This window comes from Erinaceus europaeus, chromosome 5, assembly GCF_950295315.1.
Source record: "Erinaceus europaeus chromosome 5, mEriEur2.1, whole genome shotgun sequence".
NCBI classification, from domain to species: domain Eukaryota; kingdom Metazoa; phylum Chordata; class Mammalia; order Eulipotyphla; family Erinaceidae; genus Erinaceus; species Erinaceus europaeus.
The window spans coordinates 62,309,363-62,336,870 of record NC_080166.1 but is presented as its reverse complement, the minus strand read 5'-3'; the positions used below and the strand labels follow the sequence as shown (position 1 = coordinate 62,336,870).

The window sequence follows — 27,508 nt, the reverse complement described above, 5'->3', positions numbered from 1 at the left end:
ATCCACTGCTCCTGGAGGCTATTTTTTTCCCTTCTGTTGTCCTGGTTGTTTTATCATTGCTGTGGTCATTATTATTGTTGTTGTTATTGATGTCGTGGTTGTTGAATAGGACAGAGATAAATCGAGAGAGATGGGGAAGACAGAGAGGAGGAGAGAAAGACACCTGCAGACCTGCTTCACCGCCCATGAAGCTATCCCTCTGCAGGTGAGGAGCTGGGGGCTCCAACTGGGATCATTACGCTGGTCCTTGCACTTGCGCCATGTGCGCTTAAACAGCTGTACTACCACCAGGCCCCCTCCTTTTATTTTTTTTTTTAATGATGTTGTTATGGGGTGTTAACGGATTTCAGCACAGCTTTTGAGAAATAGGCACAATTTCTCATCTCCCTGTGATAGGAGTCTGCAGAACTCTTATGCACAACTCAGGTCTTTTTCTAGTATCATGGACCAGAACCCCATCATACTCTCCACACTCATTTCTTCTCCTTTCCCAGATTCCTTTGCTTTGGTGCTAGACACCACATCCTATCCCAATTTTACTTTCTGTTTTTTCTTTCTGTCTTTACTTACTACAGTCCATCTATAAGAGAAATCATGCAGTATTTGTTTCTCTCTCTCTCTCATGTTTTTTTTTTTTTGCCTCCAAGATTATTGCTGGGGCTTGTTGCCTGCACTCCAATCCAGGCTCCTGGTGGCCAACTAGTTTCCTGTTGTTGTTCTTATTGTTGTTGTTGCTGCTGCTGTTGTTCTTGTTGTTGGATACAACAGAGAAGGTAATTGAGAGAGGTGGGGAAGAAAGAGAGGAGGAGAGACAGATACCTGCAGACCTGCTTCACTGTTTGTGAAGCGACCCCCCTGCAGGTTAGGAGCGGGGTTGGGGCTATGGGAGCACAAACCGGTATTCTTGCTCCAGTCCTTGCATTTTGCACTATATGCTCTTAACCCCTTGCGCACCCGGCCCCCTGTTCTTCTCTTTTCATCTTGTCTTACTTAACATGAATCCTTCAAGTTTTGTTTGTTTGTTTGTTTTTTCCTCCAGGGTTATTGCTGAGGCTCCGTGCCTGCACCATGAATCCACTGCTCCTGGAGACTATTTTTCCCCTTTTGTTGCCCTTGCTGTTTTAGCCTTGTTGTGGTTATTATTATTGTTGTTGTTGATGTCGTTGTTGGATAGGACAGAGAGAAACCAAGAGAGGAGGGGTGACATAGAGGGGGAGAGAAAGATAGACACCTGCAGACCTGCTTCACCGCTTGTGAAGTGACTCACCCGCAGGTGGGGAGCCGGGCGCTTGAACCTGGATTTTTAAGCCAGTCCCTGCCCTTTGCGCCACGTGCACCTAACCCGCTGGGCCACCGCCAGACTCCCCAATCGTTCAAGTTTTACTATAAACAGAAAATATATAATCTTGACACAGAGTATTTTCATTTTGCTTCAGTTTGCTTAATCTCTTATGGATGAAGAAATCTATAACTATACATTTTAATAAATAAATCTTTTTTATTGCAAAAAAATACTATTAAAAGTTAGAAAAGAGTCATAGGTGCAAAAGTCAAATCATATTTATTGACAAGTATAGATTCCTTATCGAAAAATCTATAAAGAGAAAAAATTTTTGAATAATTGCATTTTGCTTTTCAGAAAAATCTCTACAATTTATTTTATATTCTTAAGTTGTATCCTCTTTCCTCATAAATGCATACATATTTAAGCACTTAAAATTCTGTGACATCCAACTGAGATCAGGAACCTCTTCTCTTTTTATGCTTTCTAAAATCTATTGCAAATGTTCTATCAGTTATGAAGCTCACTTCCTCTCAGTATTATGTCTTTTTTTCCAGTATAGCATTTAAATTTCTTTCTAAAAGAATAAAGCAGGGAGTCTGGAGGTGGTGTAGTGGGTTAAGCGCACGTGGCACAAAGCGCAAGGACCTGCATATGAATCCCAGTTCGAGCCCCCAGCTCCTCACCTGCAGGGGAGTCACTTGGCAGGTAGTGAAGCAGGTCTGCAGGTGTCTGTCTTTCTCTCCCTCCCTCTGTCTTTGCCTCCTCTCTCCATTTCTCTCTGTCCTATCCAACAACGACATCAATAAGCACACCAATGTTAAACAATAAGGGCAACAAAAGGGAAAATAAATAAATAAATAAATATTTTAAAAAAGAATAAAGCAAAAAAAAGTCAATAAGTAGTGTTTTCAATTATATAGCAATAGAATAATTTCTAAAATTAAAATGTACATAAAATCATTATCATGGGGGGGAGTAAAAAAGACCATGCTTGGCTTCTACCCACAAATTCTTCTGAGACTTCTCATAGAGGGATTCCGTGGATCACAGGTTGAAAAGTGTAGCGATAAAAAACATCTATACCTTTGCACATATAAATAGAAATGGAGGGAAATGTACTGAAACAAGACTGCTGCTTGTCAAGTATGTCCATTACTACTTCATGCTTTGTCCATTAGAAAATATTCCAAATGTTCCTCTCCTGGGGTTATACCCCAGGGACTCCATAACACCCAACCAAAAAGAGGTGTGTACTCCTATGTTCATAGCAGCACAATTCATAATAGCTAAAACCTGGAAGCAACCCAGGTGCCCAACAACAGATGAGTGGCTGAGAAAGCTGTGGTATATATACACAATGGAATACTATGCAGCTATCAAAAACAATGAACCCACCTTCTCTGACCCATCTTGGACAGAGCTAGAAGGAATTCTGTTAAGTGAGCTAAGTCAGAAAGATAAAGATGAGTATGGGATGATCCTACTCATCAACAGAAGTTGACTAAGAAGATCTGAAAGGGAAACTAAAAGCAGGACCTGATCAAATTGTAAGGAGGGCACCAAAGTAAAAGCCCTGTGGTGAGGGGTAGACATGCATCTTCCTGGGCCAGTGGGGGGTGCGAGTGGGTGGGAGGGATGGGTCACAGTTTTTTGGTGGTGGGAATGGTGTTTATGTACACTCCTAGCAAAATGTAGACATATAAATCAGTAGTTAATTAATATGAGAAGGGGAAAATCAGTTGTATGTCTCAAAGTTTCTTAAAACACAAACTGAATCTTTTTAATATATAGGCTGTGTATTTGATATGCGGACTCTCTCAAAAGCCTAGACCAAGTAGATTAGAAGCATCCAATAGCACAGCTATATACAAGATACTGGATACTGTATAGCAAACCATAACAAAAGGACTTTTCAAAGTTAACCCAATTACCAAATAATGTGATGATAACATTAACTATCGATTGTCTTTTTGAACCCTAAGACAGCAGGAACCTCACATCTCCACTATAGAGCCCCTACTTCCCCCAGTCCTGGAACCCTTGGACAGGGCCCACTTTCCCGTATGCGTCTCCCAATCCAAATCAAATAATATTGCATCCGCCGATCACAACCTAACCAACGCAACGATTGCCACCTCAACATGCTTCACCTCAGACTGTGTTCAGAGACTTCACATGTGGAATGACAACCCTTCGGCTTCATTACTCGGGTTCCAGATGCCACCAGGATGCTGGCCAGACTTCCCTGGATTGAAGACCCCACCAATGTGTCCTGGAGCTCAGCTTCCCCAGAGACACACCTTACTAGGGAAAGAGAGAGGCAGACTGGGAGTATGGACCGACCAGTCAACGCCCATGTTCAGCGGGGAAGCAATTACAGAAGCCAGACCTTCTACCTTCTGCAACCCTCAACGACCCTGGGTCCATGCTCCCAGAGGGCTAGAGAATGGGAAAGCTATCATGGGAGGGGGTGGGTTATGGAGTTCTGGTGGTGGGAATTGTGTGGAGTTGTACCCCTCCTACCTTATGTTTTTGTTCATTAATCCTTTCTTAAATAAAAAATAAAAAAAAAAGAAGAAAGAAGTTAAAAAAAAAAGAAAATATTTCAAATGATGAACTAAGAGTGATAAGGTACTTTGTGGAGGTCAACATTAATGTGATTGTGTGAGTTGCTTACAAGCCAATTAAGTGATAGTTGATGAGGTGTAATGATACTTGTAAAAGGATAGAAAAATTAATAATAAATAGTTGCTGGCCAAGCAAGCTCACAGTTTTGTAGAGAAGGTTGGCATATGAGTAATATATGATGATAGTGGAACCAGTTATTATTTTCCTCAAGGAAGTAGTGAGAACTCGAAGGACATTTTTAGAGCAAGAATATTTCTGGAGTAGTGGAGGACATACTTATGTTCTTAGGTTAATGGTGAGTGGGAATCATTCAAAATACAATTCAAAGTACGAGTAGAAGTGTGAACAAAGTTATATAGAGTGCAGAATGTATTATTAGGCTCTGATGTGGCTTAGATGATTAATGTAACCTAGATATAGTGATATTTAACTGGAGATAGGTTGCACCAGATGATATAGAGACATATGATTTATATATATAAATCATAACACATAGTGAAGCAGAAATGTATCCGTGCTTTCCTTTGTTACTGTTGGAGAAAAAAGTTTGAGGATAAGGTTTTCTTTTTTTAATTCACTAATTACTTTATTTATTTATTCCCTTTTGTTGCCTTTATTTTTTTTATTGTTGTAGTTATTATTGTTGTCATCTTTGTTGGATAGGACAGAGAGAAATAGAGAGAGGAAAGGAAGACAGAGGGGGGGAGAGAAAGATAGACACCTACAGACCTGCTTCACCACTTGTGAAGCGACTCCACTGCAGGTAAAGAGCTGGGGGCTTGAACTGGGATCCTTACTCCGGTCCTTGCACTTTGTGCCACCTGTGCTTAACCTGTGCGCCACCGCCCGGCTCCCAGAGGATGAGGTTTTCTATCATGAGGTTTCGTCAACAGTAAAAACTTTAACCCAGCTAGGGAACATGAAAACAGAATGCATTTTATTTATTTATTTAAAATTATATTTTATTTTATATATATTATTAGATAAAGATTGAGAGAATTTGAGTGGGAAGAGGAGGTAGAGAAGGAAAGAGACTCTAGAGAGACACCTGCAGCCCTGTTTCACCAGTTGTGAAACTTTTCCTCTGCGGGTGGGGTCTAGAGGCTTGAACCTGGGTCCTTGAGCACTGTAATATGTGAGTTTAACCAGGTGTGCCACCACTTGGCCTCCAGGATGCATTTTATGAAAAAACAAAAGCTGGGGGCCGGTTGGTGGCGCACCTGGTTGAGCACACATGTTACAATGCTCAAGGACCCAGATTTGAGTCCCTGTCCCCACCTGTAGGGGGAAAGCTTCACAAGCAGTGATGCAGGTGTCTCTCTCTCTATCCCCCCCCTTCCCTCTTGATTTCTGGCAGTTTCTATCTAATTCTCTATCCAATTCATAAAAACAATTTAAAAAAGAAAGAGAAAACAAAAGCTTAGATTTTTTACAAATGGCAAATTTCAAGTATTTGTGAAATTCTTATGGTTAAATATCTACAAATGAGTTGGGAATTTGAATCTCAAGCTTTAAGGAAGCAGCAAGTAGAAAATACAAGTTGGAAGATTGTTCTAGAAGATCTTTTAGAGGAAAATGTAAATAAGAGGAGATGTGAGCTGATTTCCAAGTTTGGGTACTGCATACTTTTAAAGAGCAGGCAAAACACTACACACACACACACACACACACACACACACACACACACACACACACACACAGATATGGAAGGGTATTATTGTTTGAGAAAATATATTGAAAGAAAATGTTCGTACATGATACCCAATAACATATAGTATAGAGTCAAAGGTCTATGAGTGTAGAACATTTTTTTTATGAATGAAGTCATAACAAATATGAACTATCTATAAATTTCCCCAAGCAAATATATACTTGTTTCTTTTTCTACATATAATAAAATGAAGAACAAGAAATAAATATGTCAGGAAATTGTGGGGATGTGGTAGAGCTTTGCAGGGCTTGACCTGAGGAGTGCATCTATCCTGTCAGTCTCTCTCTCTACTGAGAGGTTGAGCAAGGAGGGACAGGAGTAACCCCAAAGGTGTGCCCCATCTTATCAGACTCCCTGCCTCACAAACCACCCTGCATTCCTGATACTATGGCCATTAGATAAAAAGAAAGGGGGAGATGTTGGGAAATTGTGCGGATGTGGTTGACCTTGGCAGGGCTCACAAAGTACCCTGCATTCCTGATACTATGGCCTATCTACATAATAATTGTTTTTCCTGAAAGATCCCTACCCATTCCATTCCTTTTATCTATCTTCTTTCTACCCTAAAGACATTCCCTGCCTCCAGAGTATTACTATTAATCCTACCAGTTTAACCTCTAGCAACAGTTGCTGGGGAGGTCCATACCATTCCCGGCCCCCATTTGCCTTTCTCCACCCCTTTCCTAACCATGTATGGTATTGTCGAGCCACTTCTGTTTCTGTCTTGTCTCTTGCATGTCCTGACTTGGAGGAGGGTGGGTGTGCAGACCGAGAGGCTGACGCCAGCCACTGATGTTGGCGCCATATGGCTTAACCAGGTGTGCTACCGCCCAACTCTGGGGCACACGAATGAATAAAGATTTGCATTGCTTTGCCACCACGACCTTAGTTCCTGGGTCATCTCTCTTTCGTGCGTGATGCTAGCCCAACATAAATATTATGCAATTACTCAGTTTCCAAACAAAACCTAGAAAATTTATAAAAGAGCTCCTCACTTATTATCTTAAAATATAAGACTGTTCCTCATATGGAAGCATTACATGAATCTCAAGTACAATTTCAGAATAAAGATAAAATCTAGAGTGACACTCTAAAGTCATTTGTTAAAATTCAAGAAATGTTTATAGCAATGTACCAAAGATTTTTGTAGTTAGGCCCTCCAAAATTAAAAAAAAAAATTCCTAGTGATTTAATATTGATTTACAAAATTATGAAATAGCAGGGATATAATTCCACACCATTCCCACCACCAAGGTTCTGTTCCCCATTCCCTCCACTGGAAATTGTAGTGGTTCTCTCAGATATGGGTTGACTATTATTTCTATAACCAGCTGTCTGCCTGTCTGCCTGTCTGTCTGTCTGTCTATCTATCTATCTAGCTAGCTAGCTAGCTATCTATCATCACCATCATCTATCTATCATCATCGTTTGCCCATTTTGCTATGGCCCTACCTTCTCTTCCTTTCTAAGACACACCTACACCTATTACTACTTCTGAATGGCCTTCTTTTTTCCTTCTTCTTTGTCTGGTTTCTGCTATAATTGGAGTTTAGAGCCCTCTGGTCATCTTCCTCTGACCTTTATCCCCTCTAGGGATATGGAGTGCAGAGAGAGGGAGTTCTGTTTTTTTTTTTTTTTTAATTTTTTTATTTAAGAAAGGATTAGTGAACAAAAGCATAAGGTAGGAGGGGTACAACTCCACACAATTCCCATCACCCAATCCCCATAACCCACCCCCTCCCATGGTAGCTTTCCCATTCTCTAGCCCTCTGGGAGCATGGACCCAGGGTCGTTGAGGGTTGCAGAAGGTAGGTCTGGCTTCTGTAATTGCTTCCCCGCTGAACATGGGCGTCGACTGGTCAGTCCATACCCCCAGTCTGCCTCTCTCTTTCCCTAGTAGGGTGTGTCTCTGGGGAAGCTGAGCTCCAGGACACATTGGTGGGGTCTTCAATCCAGGGAAGCCTAGCCAGCATCCTGGTGGCATCTGGAACCTGGTGATTGAAAAGAGAGTTAACATATGAAGCCAAACAATTTGTTGAGCAATCATGGATCCCAAGCTTGGAATAGTGGAGAGGAAGTGTTAGGGAGGTACTCACTGCAAACTCTAGTGTAATCCTGCTTTCAGGTATATATTTTGCAGTAGTTTATAGATACGTGTGAACATAAGCTCTCTCTCACAGAAACTGGTGTATATCTAGGTTATGGGACTTTGTTAGAAAGTGAACTACCTGAGATGAAATTAGAGTGTACTATTAAAGGAAAGGTCTCACCCGAGTAATGAAGCTGAAGGGTTGTCATTCCACACGTGAAGTCTCTGGATACAGTCTGAGGTGAAGCATGTTGAGATGGCAATCGTTGCTTTGGTTAGGTTGTGATCGGCGGATGCAATATTATTTGGTTTGAATTGGGAGACGCATACGGGAAAGTGGGCCCTATCCAAGGGTGCCAGGACTGAGGGAAGTAGGTGCTCTATAGTGAAGATGTGAGGTTCCTGCTGTCTTAGGGTTCAAAAAGACAGTCAATAGTTAATATTATTATCACATTATTTGTTAATTGGGTTAACTTTGAAAAGTCCCTTTGTTATGGTTTGCTGTACAGTACCCAGTATCTTGTATATAGCTGTGCTATTGGAAGCTTCTAATCTACTTGGTCTAGGCTTTTGAGAGAGTCCACATATCAAATACGTAGCCTATATATTAAAAAGATTCAGTTTGTCTTTTGAGAACCTTTGAGACATACAATTGATTTCCCCCTCTCATATTAATTAACTACTGATTTATATGTCTACATTTTGCTAGGAGTGTACATAAACACCATTCCCACCACCAAAGGACTTTGACCCATCCCTCCCGCCCACTCCCACCCCCCACTGGCCCAGGAAGCTACATGTCTACCCCTCACCACTGGGTTTTTACTTTGGTGCCCTCCTTACAATTTGATCAGGTCCTGCTTTTAGTTTCCCTTTCAGATCTTCTAAGTCAGCTTCTGTTGATGAGTGGGATCATCCCATACTCATCTTTATCTTTCTGACTTAGTTCACTTAACAGAATTCCTTCTAGCTCTGTCCAAGATGGGTCAGAGAAGGTGGGTTCATTGTTCTTGATAGCTGCATAGTATTCCATTGTGTATATATACCACAGCTTTCTCAGCCACTCATCTGGTTTTTATAATGGCTTCTCCAATGGACATGGATGTTGACAGGTCGATCCATACCCCTAGGCTGTCTCTATCTTTCTTTAGTGGGGCAGGGATCCTCCAAAGATCTTAACGAATTTTAAAGATTTGTTAAAATCCTAAAAGGACCTTATACTCATTAAATAATAGTTAAATTTCTAAAATTTTTATGAACTATGTCCATAAATGTTTTTAAAGAAATCCTGTAATAATCAAATGCCTATCTTGATGTCACTGTGGCCATGTCTTTTGTCTGATCAACTAAACTCTAGTATTAGTCACATGAAATCCAAGAAGTAAAAATAACTTCACTAGTAGGAATACTGCTGGATTAAGCTAACAGAAGCAACAGAAAAGATGTTATGGATCTGCAGACAAGAAGCGAACTGAATGTATTCAGTGGCAAACCTCAGCTACTTAAAGATATTTTTAAAAATTCATTAACTTATTGGATAGAGACAGAGAGAAACTGAGATGAGAGATAGAGGAGAGAGACCTGTATAGATACCTTCACCTTAATGAAGCTTTTCCCCTAGCATATGGAAAATCTAGAATATTTAGAAGTCTACTAGCACAATATTATTCAGATCAATTTCAGAAGTGTTACTTTGTGACTGCTGCAGTCCTCTTACTTCTGCCTCTGATGATGGTGTCTGCAGTGATTATCATTGTCTTGTTTTTCCATTAAACATTGAAATGGAAAGAGAGGAAATATATTTTTGGCTGTCAGATCTTCAAATTAAGACTTACATATTCCTAAGGAACTGTACTTTGAAGAACTGCACACAGTGTGCCTCAGCTAAGTCAGCATTTGATTTATGGGTGATTCTGATATTTGAGAAAGAGACTGAATCTGAAACAAGATTTTTAGGTGGAACCTTAGAATAAGAGAGATGATACATATTGTGCATGGGAGTCTGAATTCTTTTTTTAATTATTCTATTTTATTTATTAATGGGCAGAGACAGAGAGAAATTGAGAGGGGGGATATACAGAGGAAGAGAGACAGAGAGACACATGCAACTCTACTTCACCTCTCATGAAGCTTTCCTCCTGCAGGTGGGGATAGGGGTCTGAACCCCGGTCTTTGTGCATGGGAATCTGAATTCCTTGGAGCACCCTGTGGAAGATTTGACTTTCCTGAGAAAGCACAGCAGTACTTTTGGTCCAACATAATCTTTCAGAAACATTGCCAGTACTCTACCAAGAGGTGTATCTATCTACCTCCCCATTAAAGTTGGGCAGTATCCTTGGCTGATTCTATGTATAAAATTAAATGAAATAACAATAATTTCTGAAAAAAGGCCATTAAGATAATTTAGTATATCTCTCTCCCTCCCTCTCTGTTCTTTTCCTTGAAATCAAGTCTCCCCCCCCCATTATTTTCTTTGAAATCAGGCCACTAAGTTTTGAAGGCTCCCAGATCACAAGGACAGGTGTCCTTTGACTTGCAGCATCAGCTAATTTCCAAATTGATAACACACCTTCCTGATATGGGAGTGGGACAATTTTCATGACTTCAGTCCCTAATCTTCAGACTAAAATAGCAGATATTATAGGAATACAGGTGAACTAGCCATACTTTTGCTTGCCTAAATTTCAGCTTAGTGAGAAAATTACAAATCTTCAATGATTTTAAACGTGTTTTGGGGGGAGGTTTGATTAAAACCTTCCTATAGTAACTTTGTTCACAGAGTAAGTGTTGTTTTAGCATCCGTTTGGTATTTACAGAAATTATTAGATTAGAGAAAGGAGTAAAGATGAAAGAAAAGGTGATCATTTAGAGCACAAAACTACATCAAAAGCACAAATGGAACCATCAATAAAACCATCAATAAAAAACTCTGGGACATTTCTCTGAGAAAGGAGACAAACAGGGTAGGCAATACAAAGATGACTGAACACTAGAGAAAACATCCACACCAGACATATTTATTTTTAGATATAATGTCTATGGAACACTGACATCCTTTAATTTCTTATAAACTATATTCAAATCCCGTTTTCCATTTTTCCATACTTTATTCATGGTGAAAAATACTACTTACCTTTTCAATTTTACATTATTCCTGGTCTACTGCATATTTTAATTCACAATTTTAATGTTTTTTTTTTTTAAAGGCTAAGTAAGATAAGCACAGTTTGCTTTAAAAAGCAAAAAAAAAAAAAACAAAAAACAAAAAAAACACTTCAAAGCACTCCACCCCAAATTAATCATCATGCCCCTTTACTCATCTTTCTTTCCTTAATGGTTTAGAGATGAGCAGGCACATTACCATTATGTATGAGTACTACTAAGCGTAAATAAGTGGGACAGGCTGCCCGGCAAACAAATTTCATTAAAATACCTAGATTAACACATTTTAAAGGTCTCTTTAATGAATCTTTGTCCTTGTGATACACCATAATCAAGAATAGGGCAAACTAAGTTGTAGAATTTTATATCTCCATCTCTAGCTTCAAACAATTAAGGGAGTTATAAATAAGCTCTACTATCTATATACCACTCCAAAATAATGAATGAGCCGCCCTCATGAATCATAAGACTATCGCATCAACCCATCACATTTCCGAGATCATGAAAGCAAGACTTTAAACCAGCATTATACTTTGGAATAAATCATGGACTTGGTAACTATTTCAGAATTGTAAATGTTAGGATTTTTAGAGTTATAGCATAATTCATATATCAACTCATGGCATCTATGAACCCCATCATAGAATCTCTAAAGCTTTTTCCAATTTTTGGAATGAACCTTTGTGCATTCAGAATTTAAAAAATTACTATGATAAATAATAACCAAAAAAGAACATTCAGAAATATGAAAAGGATTTTATAATGTGAATTATATCAACTAACAAATATCAATAGAAAAGCTTACTTCTTTATATGAGATAGCAATAATTAGAAAATTACTGCTTAAAAATGATTGCTTTTAGTTTTCTTTGGCAAAAGATAACAAAGGATAAAAAAGACTATCAAAACAAAAAATTTTCAACTTGGCAGAGCTTTTTATTTTGAAGATGGAGGGGTAAAGTTGGATTAATAGATATTTAAATGACCTACTATCTAATAATTTAAACTATTCATCCACAAAGGTTTTTTGCAAACTGTTTTTATGATTTTTGTAACATATTGATAACTAATTCAGAGGTGATCTTCAAAAGCATTATCGTAGGAACTATTACAAAATCCAAAAAAATCTAAAGTGAAGGTCACTTATTTTAATTTGCTGCCATGAGACTAGCTAAAAATCTTTTCTGTTGTTTACAGCTATACCATAACATTGTGGGAAGGTGCAGATTGTGCAATGTGAAGAAGTATCGCTTTGTTTTTTTAAGAATTCACACATATTTTCAGTAGGTATCCCAGATGGTTCACTTCCATCCCTTTAAATGCAATAAGAAGTGTTAAACACACAGTGCATGTGTATGAAGCCTTTTTTTCAGCTGACTTACAACCTCAAGTAAATCAATATGGAAAGGTTCCAAATGTAAGGGTCAGAATTTTGGACTATGTTACACAATCCATTTTTATTAGCACTTTGGATTCAGGTATTCACTAGTTCAACATTTGCTTTTTTTTTCAAAGATAGAACTGTAGGAAACACAATTCTTTTAGATGTACAAACCCACATCCATCTGATAGGATGCCTAGATTCTAATGTAGTCTAACTTATTTTTCTAGGCTAAATCCTTCCCTGAAAGAGATACAAGTAGTTTTCTGTCAAGCACACTGTTTTTAAAATTCAATGACATTAGTAGAAAGCTAGCAAAGGTAGTGAATTTTCTGCATCAAAAACTATGGTGAAGTTGAATAACTTATGGATGTTCTCATAAAAATATGCTTTGTGTCCCTTCTAAAATAGAGCAGCAATGAGAATTTGAACAGAAATAGGAAACCTGACTTAAATTTAGCATTTAATATAATTTATAAGAAACCACATTTAAATGCAACCCACTTCAACCTTTCTTTTCAATTTATAGCAATTCTAACCACTTTACCCTGCAGTTCAATTTGTATTTTCTTATTGTCTATATATTACAGATCCTGAATCTATTTCTAAAAAAATAAAATAAAATAAGGACATCACCACTGTTGCTGTTACCATCACCACCACCACAAAACATGTGTGCATGTGCATTCATGAACACATGTACACACATTCATACACATATACATACACACAGGTAAATTAACACACAGCCATAAACCCCCAGGATACCCAAGCTACATATAATCTATTTTCTTATTATCAACTAGACATTTTAATTTTATAAAATACATGCCGTAATATTTTCTCTCAATTCCAAAGAAGCTTGCTACTCTCAGAGTATAAATTTCTGATGTAATTCTTAATATAATGTAGAAAAAGTTTCTCCCGTAAGTTCTAGTATCTTTGAAATGACTTAAAAAGAAATGATTTGTGCTCAAATTCCAGACCTAACAAAAAGAAAATGGTAAATAAAATTCTGAGGAGTTCAACTCCATAGGTGTAAAGATTTGAACAATAAAACAGAGCACACATATTCTTTCAAGCATCTAGGCTTGAAGTATTTCTCCAACATTCACTATACTTTGCTTACTGTTTTAAAGAAATCATTTATTTAGAACAAAATTGAGTATGTAGAGAGCATATGTAGTTCTAGGGATGAAACCCAGATGTTCACACATTCAAGTCCTCTACTTTGCATCTGAGCCACTTTTCTGCCTGCCTGATTTGTAGTTAAATTATAGAAAGCAAACAATACAAAGTAAAGACGTGGGCCAGACGGTGGCGCACTCCGTTAAACGCACATATCAACAAAGTAAAGATCTGAGAGTAGCAGTGTATAAATAATGGTCAGCAACAGAAATTAACAAAATTACCTCCCTAGGGGCAGGGCCGTAGAGCAGTGGGTTAAGCACACATGGCGTGAAGCCCAAGGACTGGCGTAAGGATACGGGTTCGAGCCCCTGGCTCCCCACCTGCAGAGAGGTCACATCATCACAAGCAGTGAAGCAGGTCTGCAGGTGTCTATCTTTCTCTCCCCCTTTCTGTCTCTCTTCTTTCTTTTCTTCCTCTTCGATTTCTCTCTGTCCAATCCAGCGACAACAGCAATAACAACATTAACAACAGGGCAACAAATATGGGAAAAATGGCCTCCAGGAACCGAACCCCAGAAATAACCCTGGAGGCAAAAAAAAAAAACACTGTACCCAAAATTACCTTCCTCCTTCCCTCTCTCCCTCCCTCCCTCCCTCCCTTCCTTCCTTCCTTTCTTCCTTCCATCACTAGATTTTCACCATGAAGCTCCAAACTAAAACAAACAAATAAATATATATTTTTTTCATACAGAAAGGCAGATGGAAAAAAATACAACATCAAATCTTGCTCTTTATTTGTCACGCACGTGACAAATAAGACAACACTATCCAGGTGAGTTATCTTTCAGGCCCTACTTATTGTTTTTACCTTATTATTCACTACTACATAGAATAAAAAACAAATCCTCACAGGGAGCTGGGTCGTGGCACACCTGGTTAAGCACATGTGCAAGGACGTGGGTTTGAGCCCCTGCTCTTCACCTGCAGTAGGGAAACTTCCTGAGCAGTGAACCAAGTACGGCAGGTATCTCTCTCCCTCTTTATCTTTCCTTTCGCTCTCAATTTCTCTCTGTCCTATCAAAGAAAGAAAAGAAAAGAAAAGAAAAGAAAAGAAGAAAAGAAAGAAAGAAAAGGGAGTCGGGTGATAGCGCAGCGGGTTAAGCACGTGGCGCAAAGCGCAAGGACTGGTGTAAGGATCCCTGTTCGAGCCCCACGCCCGGCTCCCCACCTGCAGGGGAATGGCTTCACAGGAAGACTGTCTGTCTTTCTCTCCCTCTCTCTGTCTTCCCCTCCTCTCTCCATTTCTCTCTGTCCTATCCAACAACAACAACGATAAAAACCACAACAATAAAACAACAAGGGCAACAAAAGGGAATAATTAAAAAAATTAAAAATTAAAAAAGAAAGAAAGAAAAAAAGGCTTCTCTGAGTGATGAAATTAGCCCGCAGGCACCAAACACCAGCAATAATCCTGGTGACAAAAAAAAATAATTCAGTTCAGCAAACATATTAAATGTGTATTATGTATTACTGGTTGAGTGAGGAATCACAGAAATTACCATCATACAATCCTTGTTGTTTCTCCTTTCTTTCTTTTCTTTTTTTTCCAAACTCACAAAGAGCCTGGAATATTTCAGGACAGTTGGAATGTATTAGCATCCATAGTAACCTTCTGACATAGTTAGAAATGTAAAAGGAACTAAGAAAATCTGCCTTTATGGGATTTACATTCTAATACTAGTGGAAATAAACTAGATATAATTAAATAAATTATGTAATGTTGGAATTATAGAAAGGAATATTTGAAATGGAGTCTTAGGCCATGGAGGAAAATCAAGAAAACTGTGGTGGAGATAGTTGGGTGTGGGATCTGAATTACAAATTGAAATAAATTGGTGAAGTTAGAATCCATTAAGATGTTAGAATTGAAGCAAACAGTTGAAAGATATGAGAAAAAATGGTTTTTAGTTTTAGAGATTTTGCAAGATGAGACAACAATCCAAACGTGGAAATATTGTTAGTATTTGCTATCGACTTAAGTATTTATGTCCGTTTAAATCTCAGTCCTAATGTTATGGTATTCAGAAGTAGGACTTTGGGGAGGTGATTAGGTCTTGAAAACAGCAACTTCATGAATGAAGTCAGTGTACTTTCAAAAGAAACTTTAGACAGTTCTCTGATCCCGTTTGACATGTAGTGAGCATGTGTCATTTATGAAACAGGAAGCAAGTCTTTAACACTCCAGATGTGCTGATGCCTCAGACTTAAGACTTCCCAGCTTCTGAAAGCTATGAGAAAAAAAAATGTTTGTGCTTAAGTCATCTGTCCCTGGGGTGTTCTTGTTATCTCAGCCCCAGTGGACTAAGACAACATATTGATGAGCAGTCAGCAGCAAATAGGGAGTGGAATAAACAAGAAGCTACCAGTACACACCCTGGGAGGTGGCATAGTGGATAAGATGTTTGACTCTGGGGAGTCGGGGGATAGCGCAGCAGGTTAAGAGCATGTGGCACGAAACACAAGGACTGGCTTTAAGAATCCCGGTTTGAGCCCTGGCTCTCCAGTCCCTTCACAGGTGGTGAATCAGGTCTGCAGGTGTCTTACTCTCCTTCTCTCTGTCTTCCCCTCCTCGCTCCATTTCTCTCTGTCCTATCCAACCACAACAATAATAGCTATAACAATGATACAAACAACAAGGGAAACAAAAGGGGAAAAAATGGTCTCCAGGAGCAGTGGATTCGTGGTGGAGGCACTGAGCCCAGCCCAGCAATAACCCTGGAGGCAAAAAAAAAAAGATGTTCGATTCTCCTGAATTTGACACCTGACCATGTACCAGAAGAATCAGAGCAATGCTCTATATCTATCTAATCTATCTCTCTTCTCTCCACTTTCTTTCATTAATAAATAAAATAAAATAAAATAAAATAAAATAAAATAAAATAAATAAAACACACCAGGAGGAGAGTAAGAGAGAAAAGTAATGGAGATACCAGGAATGTAATTCACAGAAGCATGTTAAGAATTGGGCTTATACTCTGAGTAGGGGAGAAAGCAATTGAAGGGTTTGGAGGTGCAAAGTGACATAGTTTTACATTTCTTTTCAGCACCAGTTTAGCTTCTGTGTTGAGAACACATTACAGATTTTTCCCTACTTGCCCAAAACAGATGAAACCTTCTCTATACCTAATTGGCATAACACAGAGAGAATTTCCACTCATTTATGTCACTATTTTTTTTTAATGTTCCTCGGTCCTTTAAATAATCCACCAAATCATACACAGTCTGCCTATACAAAGTCATTTTGGGGGCAGGAGTCTGACGCTGCTGCTCTCACTGCTTGAAAATGTGCTGCCGCTATCTGGCTGCAACAAAACCAACACTGAATGTATTTTCACTTTTAGACTTTTGATATAAAGGTGAAAATCCTCTGTCAACTTCATTATATTAGCAAAAACGCGTACTGATGTAGATCTTTTGTAAAAGCAAAGTACCAAATGTGAATGTTCCAACAGTATGGGATGCCTAAATAGAGAAGTCAAAGATACGGTAGAAATAAGTTGGGATAATACTATACAGAGTAATAATGGTGGTTTAGCCTCAGGTGGATTTACTTTTAAATATAGAGAAGTCTGAACCCTTCTCTGGCTCCTGAAATTTTAGATGAGCATATTGGGAAACCATTCTACTCTGTACTTAATGAATTAATGACGAAATACGAATTAATTCTCTGCTTTAAAAAATGTGTGTGTGAAGACAGATGTTGGTCTATATTTTTTAAAGAATTAGACCCATTACATATTGCTGTTTTTCTTTTGTTAAATGCTCAGTTAATACATCATTCATTTCCTTTTAGTTGACTCCCAATTTTCCTTCCATATGAAATCTTTTGTATTTGCTAGACTGTTTTGACCTTGTCCCTTCACTATGATGATAGTTTCTTCATTTGTTTTTCCAGTTTAGTTCTCCATACTCAACAAGCAATAAGAAAATATTTTCAGACACATGAAGCCATTCACACTTTAGAATATTTTGGTTATAATCAAGGGTAAAACCAGATACCATCCTGATTGTCAATTTTTTTTTATAATTTAAAAAATATTTATTTATTCCCTTTTGTTGCCCTTGTTTTTTATTGATGTAGCTATTATTGTTGTTGTTGGATAGGGCAGAGAGGACTAGAGAGAGGAAGGGAAGACAGAGAGGGGGAGAGAAAGATAGACACCTGCAGACCTGCTTCACTGCTTGTGAAGCAACTGCCCTGCAGGTGGGGAGCCGGAGGCTCAAACCTGGATCCTTATACTGGTCTTTGTGCTTGGCGCCACCGCCCGACTCCCCTGATTGTCAACTTTTAAGAAACAACTAAAATGATAATATTTATAATCTTCCATTACTAGTTGAATCATTAACATGCTAGTCTTCATGCAAAATTGGTCTCAGAAATTCATATTAGTTGGGAAAAGAAAATGTCCTGAACTGTGAGCTTTATCAGACAAATAAATATTTACATTAAAAATTTTTTTTTCTTAAGTGAAGAGTAAGAATCAGGGAGTGAAAAGGGGGAATCTACATAGTAATAAATAAATATTACCCTAGTATCTAGCAGAAAAGACATTTCTTCTATCATCAGACAATAAACCTAAGGTGGTTTAGTTTCTGTTTGTTTTATGGTTTCAAAATTCTGACAAAGAAGTTTTAAGGGCAAGTTAACTTATTAAAATACTTTAAACCCTTTGAAGAACAGATATTTTTATTAGATATATGTTCAAGGCATTCTTTCTGTCTTTGCAGTTTTCTCTCCTATAAAAGATATTCTTATTTCAAATAGACCTAAACTATCAAATGTGTTTTCACTTAAGTTTACTTCATCTCCTTATATGTGCTAGGGACCATCTGAAATAATAACTTCTTTGTTAAAGCTTTATCTTTAAAAAAATAATAAACCCAAGAAAATTTAACAAGCCAAATGCACGATACGCTCTATGGTGGGAACTGATGTCCTTATTGATTCATGATGTCTTGAAACATTTCCCCTTTGTCCCTCATCAGATTGCAATGCACACTGCATATGACCACCTTCTCCAAAAAAATGTCTATGTGTATTGTAGCCAAAGATTACACTGTGGGCGATTAGTTGGTCCAATCCTCTGGCAAGGTTTGAAATGATTTTTTTTTTTTTTCAGGTATTGAGAAGACAGCAACACTCCTTGTCTTTGACATGTGATTCCTTAAATAGTACCCGAGTGGCCGAAAGAGTCAATGGGCTTTTTTTTTTTTCCCATAAAAAAAAAGCCTAATTTATTTCCAGAATATGACCTAGGTGCTGGGAAGGATAGAACACATTATCTGATGTTCAGATTACTCCACTGTACCCTAGAGATTCAAAACATTAAGAAGCATATGGTATGAATACTGTCTTGGTGAAGGTGCATTGTTCCACTTCGGAATTTAAAACAAGCAATGAATTGTTTTTAACTAAATCAGACTCTTCCCTTCAAATCAAAGAAATTAATACAATTTCAGGAAGCAGCATGGTAAATTACACATACCGTAAGCTTTATGTCTTCCACATCAGAGTCAGTGATTCTGTAAAAGAAGAAGAAGAAAAAAAAACCCTATTTAATAAAACTGCCATAAAGACCATTCAAATCCACAACTTTTAAATTTGTCTTTCTCTTCCTGGAACAGTGGCATCAACAGTGTTCAGTAACAAAGACTTTGAGCTGCTGGCTGATGCTGATGTTAAATGTGTATGACAGAACTCCCGGCACTGATGGATGGCTCCGGACCCACTGTGCTGACAAAAGACTGGGATGTTTGCAATGGTTGGTTATCAGTGAAAATGGGCATTACCTGACTTGGCATTTGAACACATTATATAACCTGAAGTGATGGTCAGCACTGAACCCTAAAGACATGATGCTAGCAGGGTTAACAGTTGGTAGAATGTGTCTGTCTGCTATGATGACATATTATTTACTGTATTCCAGAAACAGACATGTTGGTAAAAACCTCAACTGGATATACTAGCAATGAGATAGATTCATACTGGTTTCTAGCACTTTTTATGAGACCTTATTGTCTGAAAAAAAAAAAAAACCTCTCAAAATGCTCTTATTTATTTCTCTGACAAACCACTAAAGTTTACAGTTCAAAATCTGTTTACCCTCATTGAATTCATTATTTTCTTAGACTGTTTATATATATATATTTTTGCATGATAGTTTCATGGGGGGATATTTTAATGCATTTATTTATAATCAAACTACTTAAAATATATATAAATTAGACTTATTAGATACCCACAGAAACACCATCAAGTATATTTATGTAGTGGATTAAACCAAACTTCAAAGCTAAGAAGATAAGAATGTATTTTATAAAATTCACATTAAGGTATTGCAATTAAAAGCAAATGTTACTCTGGGATTCCCAGAGACCCAAGCAAAAAATAAAACATTGCAGCATGCAGATTTCTTTTTATCTTGAAGTAAGGACACCAATCCATCAGCAGAAGTCAGCTTTCTCTTGATCATAATTCTGAAAGAAAAAACATTCAAGACTGCTTTATTTAACAAAAGTAATCCTGTACTAACAACAATCCTATAAATCAACATTTCCTCAATAAAGTGATTCAAAACAAAACAAAACAAAACAAAACAAACAAGCAAGCAAACAAAAACCTAGAAACAGGGTTAGTCAATAGCTCACTTGGGAGAGTGCTTGTTTTATCATCCAGATCTCAGCCCAGCCAGCCACACTGAGAGAAATTAGTGTGCTTATGGTAATATTCTCTCTTCCCTCTGTCTCTCATTTATACTAGAGTGGGGAAGTCCCATCAGGACAAAACAGAACAAAATACAAATGGAGACACTGAATGGATGGCTCTTTTCCCAAGGTTTACTGTGGAAGGTTTTTTTTTAGAAACTACAATGATATTCATCACATGAGTGTTCTTTTTTATTTGACCTTCAAAGGGGATAAGAGCACAATAAAAAGCTGAAAATTTGGGAATCAACAGGAAACAAAAACAACAATTTAATTATATAGCATGTTGGCAAGGCAAATGGAGACTTAAATTTTGCTTTAAATTCCAGGAAAAAAAAAGCCAAAACTTACTGAAAATTTATACATATTACACTGGAAATAAAAAGAAATATTTACAACTAAATTATTGAGTAAGTTCAATTTTTATTGCCAGAATAGTTACTGAAAATAATTATAATGAAAAAATAATTATTATTAGTCAATAATGCATCTCAAATATAAGTGATAAGTCCTTATTGATATATAAAAGAAAATCTGCTGTGATGTGAAAATTCTGGGGTTAAGTCTGTTTTTGGTAGACCAAATGAAAAGTAGAGTGTAGAAGAGAAGCCAGTTGCCACTGGGTTGTGTTAATGAGTTGCATACATTTGAATGACAGCAAGATTATTGCTAAGTACATGTAAAACAACTTCTTAGTAAAATTATTACGGATACTCAAGGTTGCCTTTATTGTTTAATACATAGTGAGAAAGTCATACAAATTAGAGAAAGTAAAGTTGGGTAAAACAGTTGAAATATCTTTTAATAATTGTAAATTCCAATATTTTTACTGAACAGTATAAAATTCTTTTTCTTCAAACCAAGATAAATTTAATGCTCACAATTTCACAGGGTTTTACGTCTGAATTCATTACAATTACACTTAAGATAATAAAACCATGATTTCTCTTACATAGACTAAGCCCAGAATAAATACACATGTATAAAAACGAGCTATACTTTTAGAAGTAATGTTGCAACTTGGATTTTTCTTTTGTCCAAATAATTAACAGTCTACTGACTTCACCCATACTAGGCTGATGTGTTTGTTGTAAGAAAAAAAAAAATAAATAAAATTTAAAAAAACAGACTGATTGATTACATTCAATAAAATCTTAGAAGTGATTTTAAAACTACATAACATGAAAAAAAAACTATATAAAGTGAATTTGCCTGTTTTTGCGTAGACCTGAATTTTATTTTTAGATCTTATTTTAAGAAGAAAAATAAAACTCAGACTGAGTGTGATGTATTGCACTAAGGCAAAAGACTCTGGGGAAAGAGGGCAAGGAGGGGAATGGGGTACTTTGGGATCCTGGTGCATGGTGGTAGAAAAGGACCTGAGTTGGGGGTGAGTTTATAGGCACCTATAACAGGGAGATAACGTTGTACTTATGTGTCTGTCAGTTGTACTGTACACCATCGGTCCCCCAATAAAGAAAAAAAAAAAGCAAGGTAGTATTATACAAATTGATACTTTTCAATTGGTGTTCTAAGTGTGTGTAGGAAGTGGCTTCATGATTAAGTGTGAGAAAATGCAGGGTAAAGAAAATTAATCAGATTGCTTTGCTAAATTATTTCTTTGTCTTTCATATAATAAAGTGCTTTGTAACTATTTGGGAAAGGCTACGCAGAATTTGTTTGATTAACAATTATTTCCTTAATTGAATACTCATATTTCTTGGGTTACAGTTAGGGAATTGTCTTAGGGAGTCAACCGAAAAAAAAAAAACACCCTAAAGTCTCAATGAAAAATAACATGATGATTAGAATACTATTTACCAAGGACATTACACAACCTATAAACAGAGTAAAAAGTTTTTTTTTCCAAGTTATATCTACCGATCAAGTATGTACACCTATATAGTTCTCAGTATTTATTGGAAATCACAAATTAAATACAAACATAGTTGTTGAAAATAGACTTTTTGGTTTTATATATGCAATGCTCAACATCTCATTTTTTAAATTTTTATTTAAGAAAGGAGACATTAACAAAACCATAGAATAAGAGGGGTACAGTTAACGTCTCATTTTTTAAAATGCTAGATGGAGTTTCACACATGTGTGATCCCAGTGTGCCTGGCAGAGGTGTTTTTTTTTTTTTTTTCCTTTTTGTTGATTTCAGATAGACAGAAAGGGGAGATGGAGAGGGGGAACCAGTAAGAGGGACATGGCTCTGCAGTTTATGGAATAGTTTCTGCTAGTATCATCTGTGGTGCCTCTATGTAGTGCTGGGGTTTGAGCGGGTCCTGGAACAATACAACATGTGTTTAACTGGATTAGGTAGTGCTGCCTAGCTTCTCAGAAACCTAATTTTCTTTCTTTCTTTCCTTTTTTTCTTTTTTAAGTTTAATTAGTTTAATTTGATAGGACAGAGAGAAACTTAGAGGGAAAAGGGATAGAGAGGGAGAGACAGAGACCTGCACCACTGCTTCACCACTCATGAAGTTCCCTCCCGCAGGTTGGAACCCGGGGGGCTTAGACTTGTGCACTGTAATGTGTGCAGTTAACCAGGTGTGCCACTGCCCGGCTCGAATTTATTTATTTATTTCATTATTTATTTATTATCACCCCCAGGTTATCACTGGGGCTTTGGTGCTGGTGCTATGAATCGGATCACTCCAGGCAACCCTGCCCCACCCCCACATTTATTTCCTTTCTAATTTTATTGGCTAGGACAAAGAGAAATTGAGAACAGAGAGGAGGTAGAGAAAGATAGACACCTGCAGTCTTACTTCACTGCTTTTGATGTGAACCCCATGCAGGTTGGGGGGTGGAGGCTCAAGTCAGGGTTGTTGTGCTTGGTGATATGTGTGTCACTGCCCAGCCCCTGAGAAATATAGTTTTCTTTTTCTTCTTTTTAAATTTTTTTTCTCCCTTTTGTTGCCCTTATTGTGTATCATCATTTTACTATTATTATTTCTGTCATTGTTGTTGGAGAGGACAAGAACAGAGAGAAATCGAGAGAGAAGGAGAAGACAGAGAGGGGGAGAGAAAGATTGACACCTGCAGACCTGTTTCACTGCCTGTGAAGCGACCCCCCTGCAGGTGGGGAGCCAGGGGCTCGAACCGGGATCCTGATGCCAGTCCAGGTGCTTTCTGCCATGTGTGCTTAACCCGCTGCGCCACCGTCCAGCTACCTCAGAAATATAATTTTCTATGATAGAATAATATTTAGATTTGAAAACAAAGAACTCCTATCATTTGTGACAACCTGGACTGCACTTGAAGGAAGTACACTAAAATGACAAAGACAGACAAGTACAACATAATTTAACTTATTTGGGGAACCTACAAACAAAACTCAAAGAGAAGGAGAGTAGACTTAATAGCAACCAGAGGCTAAGGGTGAAGGATGAGGGATTTGTAGGTCGGCAGTCAAAGACAAAAACTTCCAGGTACAAGATAAATGAATACTAGGGAAATAAAATACAACATGATATGATGATGACTAACATTGTTGTATAATAACAATAACAAGAGAAGTTGCTAAGAGAATAAATTCTGAATTCTCATCAGAGGCTAACATGGTTTTCTCTTTAATTGTATCCATATGAGAAGAGGGGTGTTATCAGAATTTGAACTAATAATTTCACAACATACGGGGTTGTTGGAAATTTCATGATGCATTTTTGCATAGCAAAACATAGAAAAATGTCATGACTTTTCTGACAGTCCAGTATATAAATCATATCGCCATGTTGTGGCACTTAAACTTCCACAGTAGTTTGTATAGATTATTTCTTAATAAAGCAGAAAAAATTACATTAAAAAATGTGGAGAACTCTTATGCATGCTATGCGACTCTACATAATTCAAAAGCTATAAAATCTATATTCTTTTCTGATTCACTTCCACTTCTGGCCATTGGTTTTTCTTTTCTTTTTCTTTTTTTTTTGCCTCCAGAATTATTGTTGGGGCTCAGTGCCTGCACCATGAACCCACTGTTCCTGGAGGCCATACTCCCCCTTTTGTTGCCCTTGTTGTAGCCTTGTTGTAGTTATTATTGTTACTGTTGATGTCGTCTGTTTTTGCATAGGACAGAGAGAAATGGAGAGAGGAGGGGAAGACAGAGAGGGTGAGAGAAAGACAGACACCTGCAGACCTGCTTCATGGCCTGTGAAGCGACTCTCCTGCAGGTGGGCAGCCGGGCTTGAACCCGGATCCTCACCCTGGTCCTTGTGCTTTGTACCACCTGCACTTAACCCGCTGCGCTATCTACTGACTCCCTCTCCTCTGACTATTAAGGCTACCTTACTTGTAGAAGACATTCAAGTAAATAATTGTTTAATTCATGAATGAAAGAAAAATCTTTCAGATTCACAAAAATCTATTCCACTATTCATATATTTTTGCACATTACACAGGCAAATCTTCTCACAAAGAATGCCATTAACAGTATTACCAGCCTCTCATACTTTTTAAACGTGCATTAAGTAAACAAACGTTACAGAATAATGTACAATTTGGAAACGTGAGATAATGGAAACAGGTTAAGCTTAAAACAGGAAAGGAAAATGAGTGCTAAGAACCAGATGAACAAGATGATAAACTGCTTGATCTTGTGTGGCTTTGAGATGCAGTGTTAGTGGTTATAGGGTTCCTGCTGCATCCCCTGCAATCAGCAAGCTGTATGGGTTTGATTGTGAGCACAGCTAGAGTTTCTATGTCAGACACCATATATAGAGAAGTGGAAGCTCTTTAATACAAACCAAAAAGAACTCACTTAACTCTACATCGACAACTTAGCTTTCTGATGAAAAGCAATATATTGAAATAAGGTTATAAAATAATATTTTTTTCACCTCTCCATGGAAAACAATAAGTATTCCAAACATACTGACACTTCACCAATACATTACAATTGGCTCCCTCCACAACTTCATTTAATACTTTGTATATATAGAGTAAGGTTTAGTGAGATCACTAAGTCTCTATGACTTTATTTCACTTTATATTACAGATATGATTTTGATTTATGCTAATCATTATTGGAGGAAAAAAAACCACTACTTTTATAATCTTTATACCTTGGTCCCTAAGTCCAGGCTAACTACTTCATCTGTGATCAATATTAGAGGGAAAAAAATAATGCCTTACATTTAATTTATTCTATTTAAATAAAATAAAATTATACTTAGTATATTAAGAAGTACTAAAATAGTGACTGGGAGGTGGCTCAGTGATAAGAGTATAGAATTTGCATGTGTGAGGTTCTGAATTTGATTTCTAGTACTTGGCATGCGGGACTCTGGTACTTGCTGTTTAAATAAATTAATAAATAAAATTATCTTTAAAAAATGGTAAGACATAGAAGTGTAGGTAGGTATGAAGGGAAACAGGCAGACAGATATGAAATACAATGGATCAAGTCTTTTAAAATATTTTACTTATTTATCAGATAGAAATCAAAAGAAATTAAGAGGGAAGCAGGAGATAGAGAAACAAAGAGAAAGAGAGACACTTGCAGCACTGCTTCACAGGCTTGTGAAATTTCCCCCCTGTACCTGTAAATAGGGGTATTGAACCTGGGTCCCTGCACATTGTAGTATGCTCTACTAGGTGTGCCACTGCCTCCCCCTCCTTTAAAAAGTTTAATTAATTAATGAATTAAATTTTTCCATAGCACTGCTCAGCTCTGACTTATATGGTAGGGCTGAGAACTGAACCTGAGATCTTAGAACTTCAGGCACGAAAATATTTTTTGCATAACCACTACACTATTTCCCAACCCTTGATGAAGTCTTAATAGCCATACAACATTTCCTCCTTTAATTCAAGTTGTCTTGAGAGTCTTTATGATAATTGTAATTCTCCAGAAAAATTTACTTTTCTTCCAGATAAACATGTGAATGAATCATAATCTTATCCACAATAGAACTCTTTAACCTTTATTCCTAACAGACATTTGGAAGTAGAAGCAGTGAAGGACTATTATCTCATAAAAGGAAAACTTTCTTTTATCTGTGTCTGTTTTGTATGTCGTATGTTTTCAGTCCGAGACACATTTCTTCCAACCCTTAGCCAGGCCACTTATGGAAAGTATTCAATTCAGTCCCGGTTTTGGCAGTCTTTTCAGGCTTTGTCTCAGTTTGCCCATACAGTGATTTCTTTCCAGGAGTTCCAGTTTCCATTCAGGGATGTGAGTTAGATGGTGCTTTATAGTAGAGCCTTTAGTATCTTGCCTTCTTGCCTTTCAGTTCTGGGTGACCCAGGAATCTATTTTCTCAATAATGGTTCAGTGTCTTAGCTATAGGATACAATACTCTCACCAGGTCAGGCTTTAAAAACTCTTACCTGGACCCAGAGATGGACTTTGGTGTGTAGGCATAAAGGATAATAAATATATTTTCATGGCTTGTAGTAATTACATTCAACTTGCTTATTGTAATTTTAGGAGTGTACACTAAAATTTTGTATGCAAAACAAGGTAAATAAAAATAAATGAATTTGCTTTATGATTCCTCTTTAAAAATAATGATCAATAAAATGTAGGTAGAAGTAGCTTTAGTAGTAGCTATAAGAAGAAACATTTAAAATAATGAGGTATTTTATTCCCTTGAACAAACATATCATTCAGATACCAACTATATCTTAACCACAATATTTTCCATTTAAAACAACTATTCATAAAGTAAACAAAGGAAGCATTGGTTTCTTGTTTCCTGAACATTCATGCAGTGCTTAAAATAATGATTCTAATTACCATTCTTTATAAAAGCTCTTTAGAATGATTCTAGACATTAAAAAAGAAAACCTTTTTTCTTTTTAAAATTATTTTATTATTGATTTAATAGTGATTAACAAGATTGTAAGATAACAGGGGTCTAATTCCACACAGTTCCCACCACCAGAGTTCTGTCTTCCATCCCCTCCATTGGAAACTTTCCTATTTTTTATCTCTCTGGGATTATGGACCAAATTCTTTACAGGGAGCAGAAGGTAGAAGGTCTGGCTTCTGTCATTGCTTCTCTACTGGACACGGATGTTGGCCAGTCGATCCATACCCACAGCCTGTTTCTATCTTTCCATAGTGGGATAGGAAAACCCCTTTTCTGCCTTGACAGTGTAAATAGAGAGAACAGTTTTGAGTTTCATGTTTCGGAACAATGTTAGAAAAAGGCAGGAACCAAGGTTTCAGGTTTCATTTTTTGTATCTCATTTAAATGTATGGCTTGTAATGAGTTGACCTGTATCACAGCTTCCTTTCCACAGTGTTCAATGCCAGGAATCTAGTGAAATGCATCCCAAACTTCACTGAAATGCAAGGACTGTTTTATACACAAATGCTTCATCTAATAAACAAGACTAGAGC

At 37.3% G+C, this 27,508-nt stretch overlaps 1 long non-coding RNA gene across 2 annotated transcripts; it reads right to left on the bottom strand.

Moving 5' to 3' along the window:
* Positions 1–7,172: 7,172 nt before the first annotated feature.
* On the bottom strand, positions 7,173–18,953 carry LOC132538700 (uncharacterized). Of its 2 annotated transcripts, none has more exons than XR_009550054.1 (4): positions 18,933–18,953; positions 9,833–9,918; positions 7,895–8,122; positions 7,173–7,615 (listed from the first exon to the last, which is right to left on the bottom strand). It is a non-coding gene; the product is annotated as an uncharacterized LOC132538700 (long non-coding RNA). The 2 variants fall into 2 exon arrangements; XR_009550053.1 differs by having other exon boundaries at positions 7,895–8,118; positions 18,933–18,951.
* Positions 18,954–27,508: the final 8,555 nt, after the last annotated feature.